The following is a 12,316-nucleotide window of genomic DNA, read 5'->3' as shown; positions in this document are numbered from 1 at the left end:
TAGAAAACACTTAATGTGATTGAATGTTTCATTAAAGTTTGTACAAGTTGTTATATAAATTTATTTATATCCTTCACTCAGAAAGGATTCAGGGCAGTTAATACACTTATTAGAAAATTACAAATACAAGATGTGTAATTAAATTATACAGATATTGTAAGTAAAATATTGAGAGAGGTATAGTCAAACCAGATGAAACTTATTCTTCAGTAATGACAAAAATAATCAGTAAATAAAAATTCCAGATTGTAAGATGGTGGTATACTTGCTCAAGTTAATATATATTTGACGTCTTGAGCATTTTAAGAACGAGTTTTCTAGTTTTTACAGTTTATATTTTAAGGAAGACATTGAAAAACCTTGAGGGAATTCAGAAAAGTACCTCCTAAGTAATTAAAGAGAAAATATGACCTAAAAGTATGGTAAACTTTATCTTGAATTTTTCAGAATATTTCTTTTTAATAATGGTTGAAAAATACTACTTTTGTATACGTGTATATTACCTTTAATAGGAATAAATTAACAAATGAGGAAAAAAATCCTTATTTAGACAATTTGTCTTGATTTTTCATTTGGAAAATGTGTTCTATCATTTGTGCAAGTTAATAGAGATAGGGATTATTAATGTTAGATTAGTATAAAACAGACTAATCTTGTTTGATACCTGTTCTTCCATCTGACTTTTCTAGGCTGTAGCTCTTCTAGTGAGTTGGGAAGAGCTAGAGGAATGGAGAAGCACGTTTATGCTTAATTGTTGGTGATGTCAGAAGTAGAGTTTGCTGAAGACTTCTGCAGCTTGGTCATGTACTGGCTCTGTCAGGACCCCAGACTCTTCTCTATGTGGTCTGACTGCTCCCTTAGTTCAGCAAATGCCTAAGCAAGTCAAGAGAATCAGGAGTCAAGAGAACTTCCTAAGATGATATGAGAGGTTGACTCCGTTTTTTTCCCCAAACCCATTACACAGCAGCCATCTTAAGTCCTGTTGATGTGGGCTCTTTTAGTGGGTCTCCTGTCTTTGGAGATCTCCAGATCAAAAATAGGCTCCAGTCGTTTACTTTGTGTATGCTCACAGCCCTCAGAGGATTCCAGAGGACACGTGTCAGGTTCTCCCAACAACTCCCTCCCTGTGCTTGGCTTTGTGCAAATGGCAGGACAGAGGCGAGTCTGCATGTTTTGCAGCTTAGCAAGGAAAGAAAAGACCAAGATGCCAGTCCCCCTTTCTTACGATACTGCTTCCTATGAGTGGTTCTCTTGCAGGCCACTCTTTCTCCTAACTTGAATTCAGACAGGAGTGAATGTCCTCCTAGGGGAGCAGAAGGAAAAGCTTTTCTCTAGGAACAATGTCCTTTCCATAAGACTGAAGACTCCTCTTTCTTCCTTATTCCTTTCCTTATGTAGGTTGGTGGTGATGGTGGCGGTAGCATAGATATTTGGAAGGGCCAATTCTGCCACCGTTAAGTAGAGTCTGGGAGTGAGAGGGCACATTGTATCTCTTGTCTTTAGTTTTGAGGCTTAACTGCAATTCTGAGATAACAGAAAAAGTCCTCATCAATATCCTTTCGACAAACTTAGTTCTTTTTTAGTCTTTGTATATGTGTGTGTGGTGGAGGGAGGAGTGTTTATGTCTTGGCATAGTTGCCATGTTGTTCCTTTTTATGTTACTCATGCTTGGGTGGCTTTGTCTAGAAATTTTATTTGCTGTGATATAAACATTTGTGGGTAACATCTTGATTCTTTTCCTACTTTATATGAGATCAGCTTCTTTTCCTGTGAGGTACAATTTGAGACTTGTTCACATTTCTGTCACATGAGGCAATAGTTTAAGTCCAGGAGTGTTCAGTTGAGGCAATATTTAGATTTGTTAGAAGACCTGGGCTCTGATCTCTTCACAGGTTTTGTTAAATGTTTTCTGCCAGGGTGCAGTGTAGCTATTTTTCTTTTCTCTGAGTTTAATACCTTTGTGCTTTGGATCTTTTCTTCACTTTTGCGGGTGGTTCTGAAGACTTGATTTCCATCTCTACCTCATCTAGCAGCCATGTACTCTCCATTCAGAAGAAGGAAAAAGAACACTGCTGGGAAAAGGCTTTTCGGAGACATTGGAAAGTTAGAGGCAGAGAATCCAGCACTAACTCCATTTCCTCTCCTCATGCCCTACCCCTTTCGTGGCCTTGATGCTGCTGAGTTTGGTTTAGGAATTAGGAGACTCCAGTGCTTATAAATGTTCTCTTAGATGGAAGCTCATGGATTATTAATGTAAATTCTTCCAGAATGGTTGCTATAAGCCTTGATAATAAAGTTTTAGTCAGAAATTTCCTCAGATGTGGCGGGACACTATATTGCTTAGCATGGAACTCCAAGAGTAAGGGAAACAGTATGCTTTAACTGCTCCTCCTGTAAGTGGCCACCTCACTTTAAATAAGATGTCTTTTCTTGGGTTATTGGATCAGGAAATTAGAGGGGGTCTTCTCTTCTGGTCAAACCATAATCTACTTGAAACATTGCAGATAGCCCCTCAGTTTGTTTCTCGTGAGAACATTAGTGAGACGTCTCTGGAATTCCCCACTGGGGCTTAAGTGAATAGGGGTGGGAGCAGTGTCGTGATGTGCTTCTCTGTGTCCCTCCAAAGTTTCTGTTCTGCTAATTTTCTAAGTTATACTATCTGAAAACAAATCTCATTAGATATTGGGAGAGGAAAATAATGTGCTCTAGTTTATTCTGCCATCTTAACTTGTTATTTATTTAATTTTATTTATATATGTATCAATGTGGTATTGCTGAATAACAAGTTATTCAGCACTTGTTATTCAAGTTACTCGAAACTCAGTAGGTCAAGACAGTAAACATTATTATTGTTAATGAGCATACGGATCGGCTGGTTCTGCTGATCTAGGCCAGATTCAGCATGATTTTGGCTGGGCTCTCTCACATATCTGCAGTCAGTTGATTGGTAGGCTGGGAGCAGACACATCTAGATTGGCCTTATTTACATGTGTGCAGATTGGCTGGCTGTTGGCTAGGGTGACAGGGTAAATCAGCCACAAGTCTCTCATTATCTAGTAGGCTAGTTCGAATGTGTTCTTGTGGTGGCTGGGAAGGGTTCCAAGAACATCAAAAGGGCAAGCTCCAATGTTCAAGCCCTTTTTGAGCTTCTGCTTACATCATGTTTTCTAACAACCCGTTGACCCAAGTAGATCTCATGACCATGTCCAGAGCCAGCATGCAAAGGCATTACCAAAAGAGCATGGATCCTGGGAGGTATGAACAATTGAGGCTATGAGTGCAAAAGCACATAATTTAAAAATTTTATACTGTCAAACTTGTTTTCCCGTTGTTGTTTCTTTTTTTCTTTCTTTTTTTTTTTTTTTTTTTTGTGAGGAAGATCAGGCCTGTGCTAACATCTGCCAATCCACCTCTTTTTTTTTGCTGAGGACAACTGGCCCTGGGCTAACATCCGTGCTCATCTTCCTCCACTTTATATGGGATGCCGCCACAGCATGGCTTGCCAAGCGGTGCGTTGGTGCGTGCCTGGGATCCAAACTGGCGAACCCCGGGCCGCTGCAGCGGAGCGTGCACACTTAACCACTTGCGCCACCGGGCCGGCCCCTGTTTCTTTTTTTTTTTAATGTTCAAAAAGGACCTCCCTTTGGTGATCCCTTTTAAGTTGAGTTTTTTCAGTTCAGGAAAGTTCTCAAATTTCTTTGTCGTCTTTTTTTTCTGGAATTTTTATTGTAATACATTTTATTCCTGTTGTTCATGGTAATTACATTCTATAAAATCACTGCAAATGCTGAATTAGTGAATACTGAACCATTGCCCTTAAGGGAAATACAGGGTTAGGTTCCTGAGAGCTTCTGGTCACAGCATTTTCATCCTTGTTTTAGGTGACTTTTCGTTAAAATCACTTTATTGTTTAATATATATTGTTGTTTCATTAACATTGACCTCACAGTCATTGGCACTGTAACTCAGGCTTGAATGAAGCTTATCTAAAACAAGTATTTCCTCTGTGAATCACATTACAGCATTCTTGCACTTAGGAACACTAGACAGCACTTCAGCACTGTGCTTGGGGACTGTTTTAAACAAAGAAATCACCAACACTAAGCACAAAAACGCAAAAAACCTGGTAGTGAATAGACTGTGAAAAAGACATTTGTCTTTTCAGAATGAGAGCTGAAACAAGAAGGTAGAGAGCATCGCCTTGTTTGACCTTACCTGAGAATGTGTGTTAACGCAACTCAAAATTTTCACTACTCTATATATGTCCACAAATGACCATGGACATACCTGAAGTATTGATTTTGGGTTTACAAATAAATTTTAGTTAGTAAGCGAATTTGCATATATGTAATCTGTGAATAATGTGGTCAAGTATTTGGGAAAAAATGGGTCTATTGATGTCTCATCTTTTACTTTTCACTTTTTTTTTTTTGTGAGGAAGATCAACCCTGAGCAAACATCCAGAGCCAATCCTCCTCTTTTTTGCTGAGGAAGATCTGCCCTGGGCTAACATCCTTGCCCATCTTCCTCTACTTTATATGGGACACTGCCACAGCACGGCTTGGCAAGCAGCACGTCCATGTGTACCCGGGATCCGAACCTGCGAACCGTGGGCCGCCGAAGTGGAGCGCGCGCACTTAACCACTACACCACCAGGCCGGCCCTGCTTTTCACTTTTAACTGGTAGCTTTTTGTATTTCTGGAGACATTCCTCAGGGAATCTCATATTTCATTATTTTATTTCTTGTATTTTAAAACCTATTATTCATTTCCTCTGTTGAGCTTTAAATTTAGGAATCATTGGGATCATTTTTGTACAGCCTTTCCTTACCTCCGAGTATACAGACTTTATGACTGTCTAGTCTAGTTTTACATGTACATTTGCCCAAGTTTTAATGTGAATGTGACATAAATTTTCCAAATGTTTTCCTGTTTTTTGTATTAACATTTCTGTAGAAGACCTTTTCTATAATTACTTAGTTATTACCATTTAAAAATATACCCGATGATTTATTTTTGTTTGTTTCTATACTTACTATTATTATTATTTTTTTTTGTGAGGAAGGCTAGCTCTGAGCTAACATCTGATGCCAATCCTCCTCTTTTTGCTGAGGAAGATTGGTCCTGGGCTAACATCCGTGCCCAACTTCCTCTACTTTATATGGGACGCCGCCACAGCATGGTTGACAAGCGGTGCGACAAGCGGTGCATCTGTGCGTGCCCGGGATCTGAACCTGTGAACCCCGGGCCGCCAAAGTGGAGCGTGTGAACTTAACTGCTATGCCAGCGGGCTGGCCCCTCTATACTTATTTTTAGATGGACTTCTAGCAAAATTTATGTATGCATGTGTGTCTTTTAGTCTTAAAGTCTCAAACGGGGAAGTGTTTACTAGTTTTATTTTGTCGGAACTCTAATAGCCTAAGGAATGTGAGGTGCTGAAGGTAGCAGGGAAGTTTTCTTCTGTATGGAATAGTTGGCTTCTCAACATTTAGTGTGGGAGTCAATTTGTTGGCATATTTCTATTGGTCTTTACCTAGCCTGATTGCCTCAAGCAATTTAAAAGAATGGTTTTTGAAGAGGAAAATACGTTTTATTTACAGCAGTTTTTTTTAAAGCACCTAATATGAGCTTATCATTTTCTTGGCATTATGAACAAATAGTTCCTTTTCTCTAAAGAGATCAGTCAGCTTAAAATCATCTATTTTTATTTCTTTCCTATCCCTGCATATAGTATACTCTTTCCCTTGCCCTTTCTAATCTGCTGAAGGCTTAGGAATCAGATAACTAGCCTTGTAGAATAGCTTGAAGAAGGGTAAGTGGCTTCTGTATTTGGCTTTGGGGACATTCTACTTTATGTAAAGCACATAAATTCTGGAGTGCAAATTTTTGTCACCTATATTTGCTCCTTAGCCTGCATTCATTTTAGTTTATTTTTTACTTCAAAAAATGTTTTTCTGGGGCTGGCCCGGTGGCATAGCGGTTAAGTGTGCACGCTCCGCTGTGGCAGCCTGGGGTTCGGATCCTGGGCGCGCACCGAGGCACCACTTGTCAAGCGATGCTGTGGCAGCGTCCCATATAAAGTGGAGGAACATGGGCATGGATGTTAGCCCAGGGCCAGTCTTCCTCAGCCAAAAGAGAAGGATTGGCATGAATGTTAGCTCAGGGCCGATCTTAGTCACAAAAATAATGGTTTTCTGGTTTGCCTAGTAAGGTAAGGAAATCTAGTAGAGTGGCATCATATATGTTTAACTTATAGGAGATTTAACTGTGTGTACTGACAAAAGCAAAAACACTTGGGCCCTAAAGCAAGCAAGCAAACATAATAATAACAACCCTTCTCTCCAAATAGACAAACAAAATTAATGTATGCCCTAAAATGTGAAATGGTAGGTATAGCTGTCCTATGCCGTCAGTAAGGCTGTGCCCAGTGTCTCTCTTACTCTGTTAGCATTTCACTATAATATGTGTGATTTTAATGTTTAAAATTTTTTCCACCATACAGCATGACCCCTTAATACAAATCAATTAGTTTATCTGATGATTAGCCAGAGGTAGAGTGATTTATTTTCGGTGTTAGAGAAGCTAGCTGTATTGGATAACGAGAGAAGATACAATATGTTGGGCTCCTATGTGTCCCTTTCCAAAGACTTGTCAAGAGTAACTTTTTTCTCCATGTATTCAGACTACAACCTAATTTCCATATGAGGTACCTCTTTACTTCAATATTTGATTGTCTGCCATATACCAAATACTACACTAATCACTTGATATACTTTCTTCACCTAATTTCTACTGTAAGACAGTGTGATTGGCGTTATTAATCCCATTTTATAGTTGAAGAAAGTGATAGAGATAGTAAATTGCTTGCTCTAGGCCACATAGCTAGTAAATCACATTCCCCAGATTTGAAGTTGGGTTGACCTGACCATATGTGCTCTTTTTACTACATTAGGATTGGAGGTGAAATTTTACTGTAATTATTTTCTTAAAGGAGGTATCAAATATTAGTTACTGTTTTGTTCAGGGTTTAATTTTAAAAGTATTTTATTTAAATACTTCAACCATTTTGAATACAGTTCTAGTATATGGCAAACATCTCCCTGTCTCCCTTTTCTTCTTTTTGTTTTTGTTTGTTTTTAGAGCTTGTATTAAACATGTTACCATTTGTTTGGTGGAGGGACAGCTTTATGAGCACCAATTCTTATACTGATGTTAAACAGTGTTGCTGTTATGGTCTGTAGAGGAATCTGGACTGTTTGTCACTACAAGAAAACCAAGACAAAAATATCATATAAAATTTTTTTTTCTTCCTCTCAGGTGTAGCAGAGATATTTGCCATAGATTTTAATTTTCTCAGAAATGATTGTTGGCTTATCATCAGAGTGTAATGTTTGAGCTACCTTGAGTGGTAGATTAAAAAACAAAAAGCAGCTCTTCTTGTTTTTTCCTTACCCCAAACTCCTTCCCAAAGAAACACAAATAGATCATTTTATCTAATTTCTTAGTAATAAATGGAAAAAATAAACAGGCAACTCCCAGTCACTAGAGCCCTAATTCAAGAAAATGAGATACTCCCAGAGTACGATTGTTTGGAATATTTTATTCTGTCTAGGCTGGTTAGTTGTGAGGAGAAAATAATTAGTAATTGATGACAGGAAGAGAATCTGATTCATAGATACACTAATCAGAATAATAATTATTGGAAAATTGAGACGTATCCATACTATACTGCTAAATGTGATTTTTAAAAGTGTTCCTTAAGTCCTATTGGAACAAACAAGATTTATACTGTATATTATTACACATATTGGATATTTCTTCAGTGGTTACAGTGGTAAATTTTGTAGTTGTGGTTTGTAGTTGTGGTTACATTATCTCTTAAAGAAAACTTGTAGGGTCTTGGGGCTGGCCCAGTGGTGTAGTAGTTAAGTTCGTGTGCTCTGCTTTGGCAACCCGAGGTTCTTGGGTTTGGATCCCAGGTGCAGACCTATGCACCACTTATCAAGCCATGCTGTGGCAGGTATCCTACATATAAAGTAGAGGAAGATGGGCACGGACATTAGCCCAGGGCCAATCTTCCCCAGCAAAAAGAGGAGAATTGGCAGCAGATGTTAGCTCAGGGCTAATCTTCCTCACAAAAAAAAGAAAAAAAGAAAAGAAAACTTGTAAAGGTTTCCGCTTCAGAATTTTGTTTTAGGCTAAAACTTGGCAGGGTTGGATTTAGTCCATTGGTGACTAATTTATTTTCTAAAGCTTGAAAAGTTTTGTTCAAATCCTAATAAGTGGTTATTTCTAGCATGCATGGTATTTTTTATTCCTAGAAAATGAACAAGCATTTTGGGCATGATTACAAACATAAAAGTAGACAGGAGAATAGAAAGGTCTGTCATTGCTAATGCTTTTGTGACCACAGGTAATTCCTTGTTGAATCACCTTAAAGAAGAAGAAAAAAAATAGTCCTTGCCAGAAGGTCCTGTGGGAAATTTTTTTTTCTAAACTAAAATTTGATAACTATTCTAATTTTGTATATTTGTATGAATCATTGCATGTAATTTTCCATTTTTTTAAAGAGTTACTACTAACTAAAAGAAGATATTTTCTATTTTTCAATGTATTTATTCAAATTAATTTCTTCTGTAAGAAGATCTTTGTTTTCATAGTGCTGTGTTTTATCTGGATGATATGCAAAATACTTTTACAGCATCATTTTTGGTTCAAGTTACTGAGAGCTTATTAAAGCCTCACTATCGAGTAACTTTTCCAGGCCAATTGTCCCCAATTTAAATGGTTAATTTTACTTTAGTTTTTTTAATTTATGGCATAATTTTGATGATAATCGCTGTTCTCTGGAGATAAGTCTCTTTTGTGCTAAGAATTATTTTTTTTTTTTTTAATTTTTTGTTTATTGCAGTAACATTGGTTTATAACATTGTAAAAGTTTCAGGTGTACATCATTGTACTTCTATTTCTGCATGGACCACATCATGTTCACCACCAAAATACTAATTACAACCCATCACCACACACATGCACCGAATTATCCCTTTCACCCTCCTCCCTCCCCCCTCCCCTCTGGCAACCACCAATCCAATCTCTGTCCCTATGTATCCGTCCATTGTTGTCACTATCTACTACTTAATGAAGGAAATCATACGGTATTTGACCTTCTCCCTCTGACTTATTTAAAAATATGGAACGCTTCACGAATTTGCATGTCATCCTTGCGCAGGGGCCATGCTAATCTTCTCTGTATCGTTCCAATTTTAGTATATGTGCTGCCGAAGCGAGCACTGTGCTAAGAATTATTAAATTATTCATAATCCTTCCACCAAACACCACCATGCATTTGGTATGTTTTTCTTTTTAATGAATATTTGAATGTGATCAAAGTCATACTATTTGTATGCTATTATTATCCATCTAACATAACTTAAACATTTCCTATATTCTTATAAATTCTTTACAAATATAACTCCATAATATTCCATCATAGGAATGAGCCATAATTTTCAAAATCTTCTGCTTGTTGTACATCTAGATTGTTATTATTTTTATTTTCTTTACTATTTTAAAATTATGTTATCCCTGAATATCTTTATGTAATAAAGCCTGTCTTGATTTATGATTTTCTTTTTAGTGTAAATTATTAGAAGAGGAATAACTATCTCAGAGGATGAAAATAAATTGGTTTCCTGAAAGGTTCGGTCAAGGTACATTCTTCTTTTTTTTAATAGAAGACCCTCATGAGTGGAGAGGGCTCCCTTTTTTTTTTTTTTTTTTTTTTTGGTGAGGAAGATCAGCCCTGAGCTAACATCCGTGCTAATCCTCCTCTTTTTGCTGAGGAAGACCGGCTCTGAGCTAACATCTATTGCCAATCCTCCTCCTTTTTTTCCCCCAAAGCCCCAGTAGATTGTTGAATGTCATAGTTGCACACCCTTCTAGTTGCTGCATGTGGGACGCTGCCTCAGCATGGCCAGAGAAGCGGTGCGTCGGTGCGCAGCTGGGATCCGAACCCTGGGCCGCCAGTGGTGGAGCACGCGAACTTAACCACTAAGCCACGGGACTGGCCCCTCAAGTTACTTGAGGTACCCTCTTAGTGCTTGTCTCATACTTGCCTTATTGGTCAACTTAAATTACATTTAGAAAGAGTTTTGTTATTTGAAATTCATAAAATAGTATCACCTTTAAATTTGAATTTTTAAAAATTATACGTTGTGTTGGACTTAAAAGTATTTTCATCAAGTGCTTTTTTTTTGTTTTTACTAATTACCTATTCCCATGTTTTGAACATTTCTCTTTTAGGATTACAATATTTCTTAGAAACTTCTATAGATACTTTTTATGTTATGGGTATTAACTGTTATTTTTATTGTGAATATTTTTCCTAGATTAGTCACTTAATGAATGATTAATAAATAGTGAGCACCAACTCACCAGACCTTGTTAGGGGAGAAAGCTCTGAACCCAAGAGACAAAGTCCTGAATTTATAGAGTCCACGTTTTAGTGGGGGACATAGACTTGGAACAAATAGGTAAATTTGTAGTTTGTCATGCCATGGTAAGTGCTATGAAGAAAAATAATGCAAAATACGGAGCTGGAAAATGATAAGATTTGATAGGGTGGTAGTGGAAAGCCTCTCTGACAAGAGACTTTTTGGAAAGGAAGGTATAGGCCTTATGGATCTTGGGGGTGTGTGTGGGAGGTGGGTCAGGCAGAGGAAACAGTGTAAAGAGCTAAGGTTGTATTTCATGTGTTTTTAGAAAGAGCAAGGAGGTTGGGTTACTGGAAGGAATAATCATAGCAAGTAAGATTAGAGAGATACCATGGAGCCAGATTATATAAGGCTTTGTAAGCTAAGGTAAGGATTTTCGCTTTTACCCTGATTGACATGGGAAGCTATTTTGAGCAAAAGAGTGGTTGGCCCTCATTAAAAAAAAAAAAAAATCACTTTGGCTGCTGTGGGGAAAATATACCATGTAGGTGGAGGAAGACCAGTAGGAGGGTATCACTGTATTCCAGGGCAGAGAAGGTGGCTTGCACTTCTAGTAGCAAGTGGAGGTGGTGAGTGGTTGGATTCTGGTATATTTCTAAGGCAGAGCTGATGGGAATTTCTAATAGACTAGTGTGAAGCATGAAGGAAAGACAGTCCTTCAGATCTTTGGTCTGAGAAGCTTAAACAATTCTCATTTACTGACATGGGAAGTCTGAGAGAAGAAAATGTTTGAAGAGGAGAGGGAATCAGTTCAGCTTGGGGAGGGTTAAATTTGAGATGACTTTTAGTCATTAATGTTGAATAGGCAATAGGTACAAGAGTCTGGCTTGGGGCTGGAGCATTTAAACATGTGACTAGATGAGATCACCTTCAGAGTAAATATCAGTAGAGAAGTTTGAACCCTGGGAGGCTGTGTTCAACCACAGACCTGAGCCAGACTGCTGAGGTTTGAATCTTACCTCAGCTGTTTAGTGTGACTGGGCATGTTGCTTATTCCTAATGAATTTCGATTTCCTCATCTGTAAAATAAGGATAAACTAGTACTTAGCTGTTAGGATTAAATCACTGTGTTAATATATACACTGCTTAGAGCTATGTTTGGTGCATAGTAAGCTCTATATAAGTGGTTCTGAAACATTTTGGTATTTAGGACCATTTTACGCTTTTAATAATTATTGTGGATCCAAAGGGATTTTAATTATGTGGGTTATATCTATTGATATTTACCATATTAGAATATAAAACAGAAACTTTAAAAATATTTATTAACTCATTTAAGAAACGATGGTAAACCGATTACGTTAAAATAACTTTTTATGAAAACATAACTATATTTTCCAAAATAAAAACAGATTTAGTGAGAAGAATAACATTGTTTTATATTTTTGCAAATCTCTCTACTCTCTCTGTTTGTGGAAGACAGCTGGATTCTCATATCTCCTTGTTTATTCAGTCTTTGGTGATATTACAGGTCCTACCACCTCTGGAAAAATTCACTGTGTATTCATGAAAGAATGAGAGTGAAAAAGACAAATAACATCTTAGTATTTATTTATTTTTACCCCAAAGCCCCAGAAGATAGTTGTATGTCATAGCTGCACATCCTTCTAGTTGCTGTATGTGGGACGCGGCCTCAGCATGGCTGGAGAAGTGGTGCGTCGGTGCGTGCCCGCGTCTGAACCCGGGCTGCCAGCAGTGGAGTGCGCGCACTTAACCGCAAAGCCATGGGGCCGGCCCACATCTTAGTATTTTTATGAAAATAGTTTTGAGTAGATGAACTTTCTGAAAGGGTTGCAGGAACACTCAGTGAATGAGATTTCCAT

General features: G+C 37.8%; 1 protein-coding gene and 1 non-coding gene across 6 annotated transcripts in view; one reads left to right on the top strand and one right to left on the bottom strand.

Annotated features, from left to right (window-relative positions):
- The window catches only part of CCDC91 (coiled-coil domain containing 91), a 361,285-nt gene that overhangs the window by 145,589 nt on the left and 203,380 nt on the right, over positions 1 to 12,316 (top strand). The gene's annotated exons all lie outside the window — the stretch shown is intronic.
- Positions 9,185 to 9,291, bottom strand: LOC147914772 (U6 spliceosomal RNA). The gene has a single exon (XR_015555038.1). It is a non-coding gene; the product is annotated as a U6 spliceosomal RNA (small nuclear RNA).

Source organism: Ceratotherium simum, chromosome 17 (assembly GCF_057802395.1).
Source record: "Ceratotherium simum simum isolate JZ-2026a chromosome 17, ASM5780239v1, whole genome shotgun sequence".
Taxonomy (NCBI): Eukaryota; Metazoa; Chordata; class Mammalia; order Perissodactyla; family Rhinocerotidae; genus Ceratotherium; species Ceratotherium simum.
Note: the sequence above shows the minus strand (reverse complement) of the source record. Positions and strands in the feature narration are given on the sequence as shown.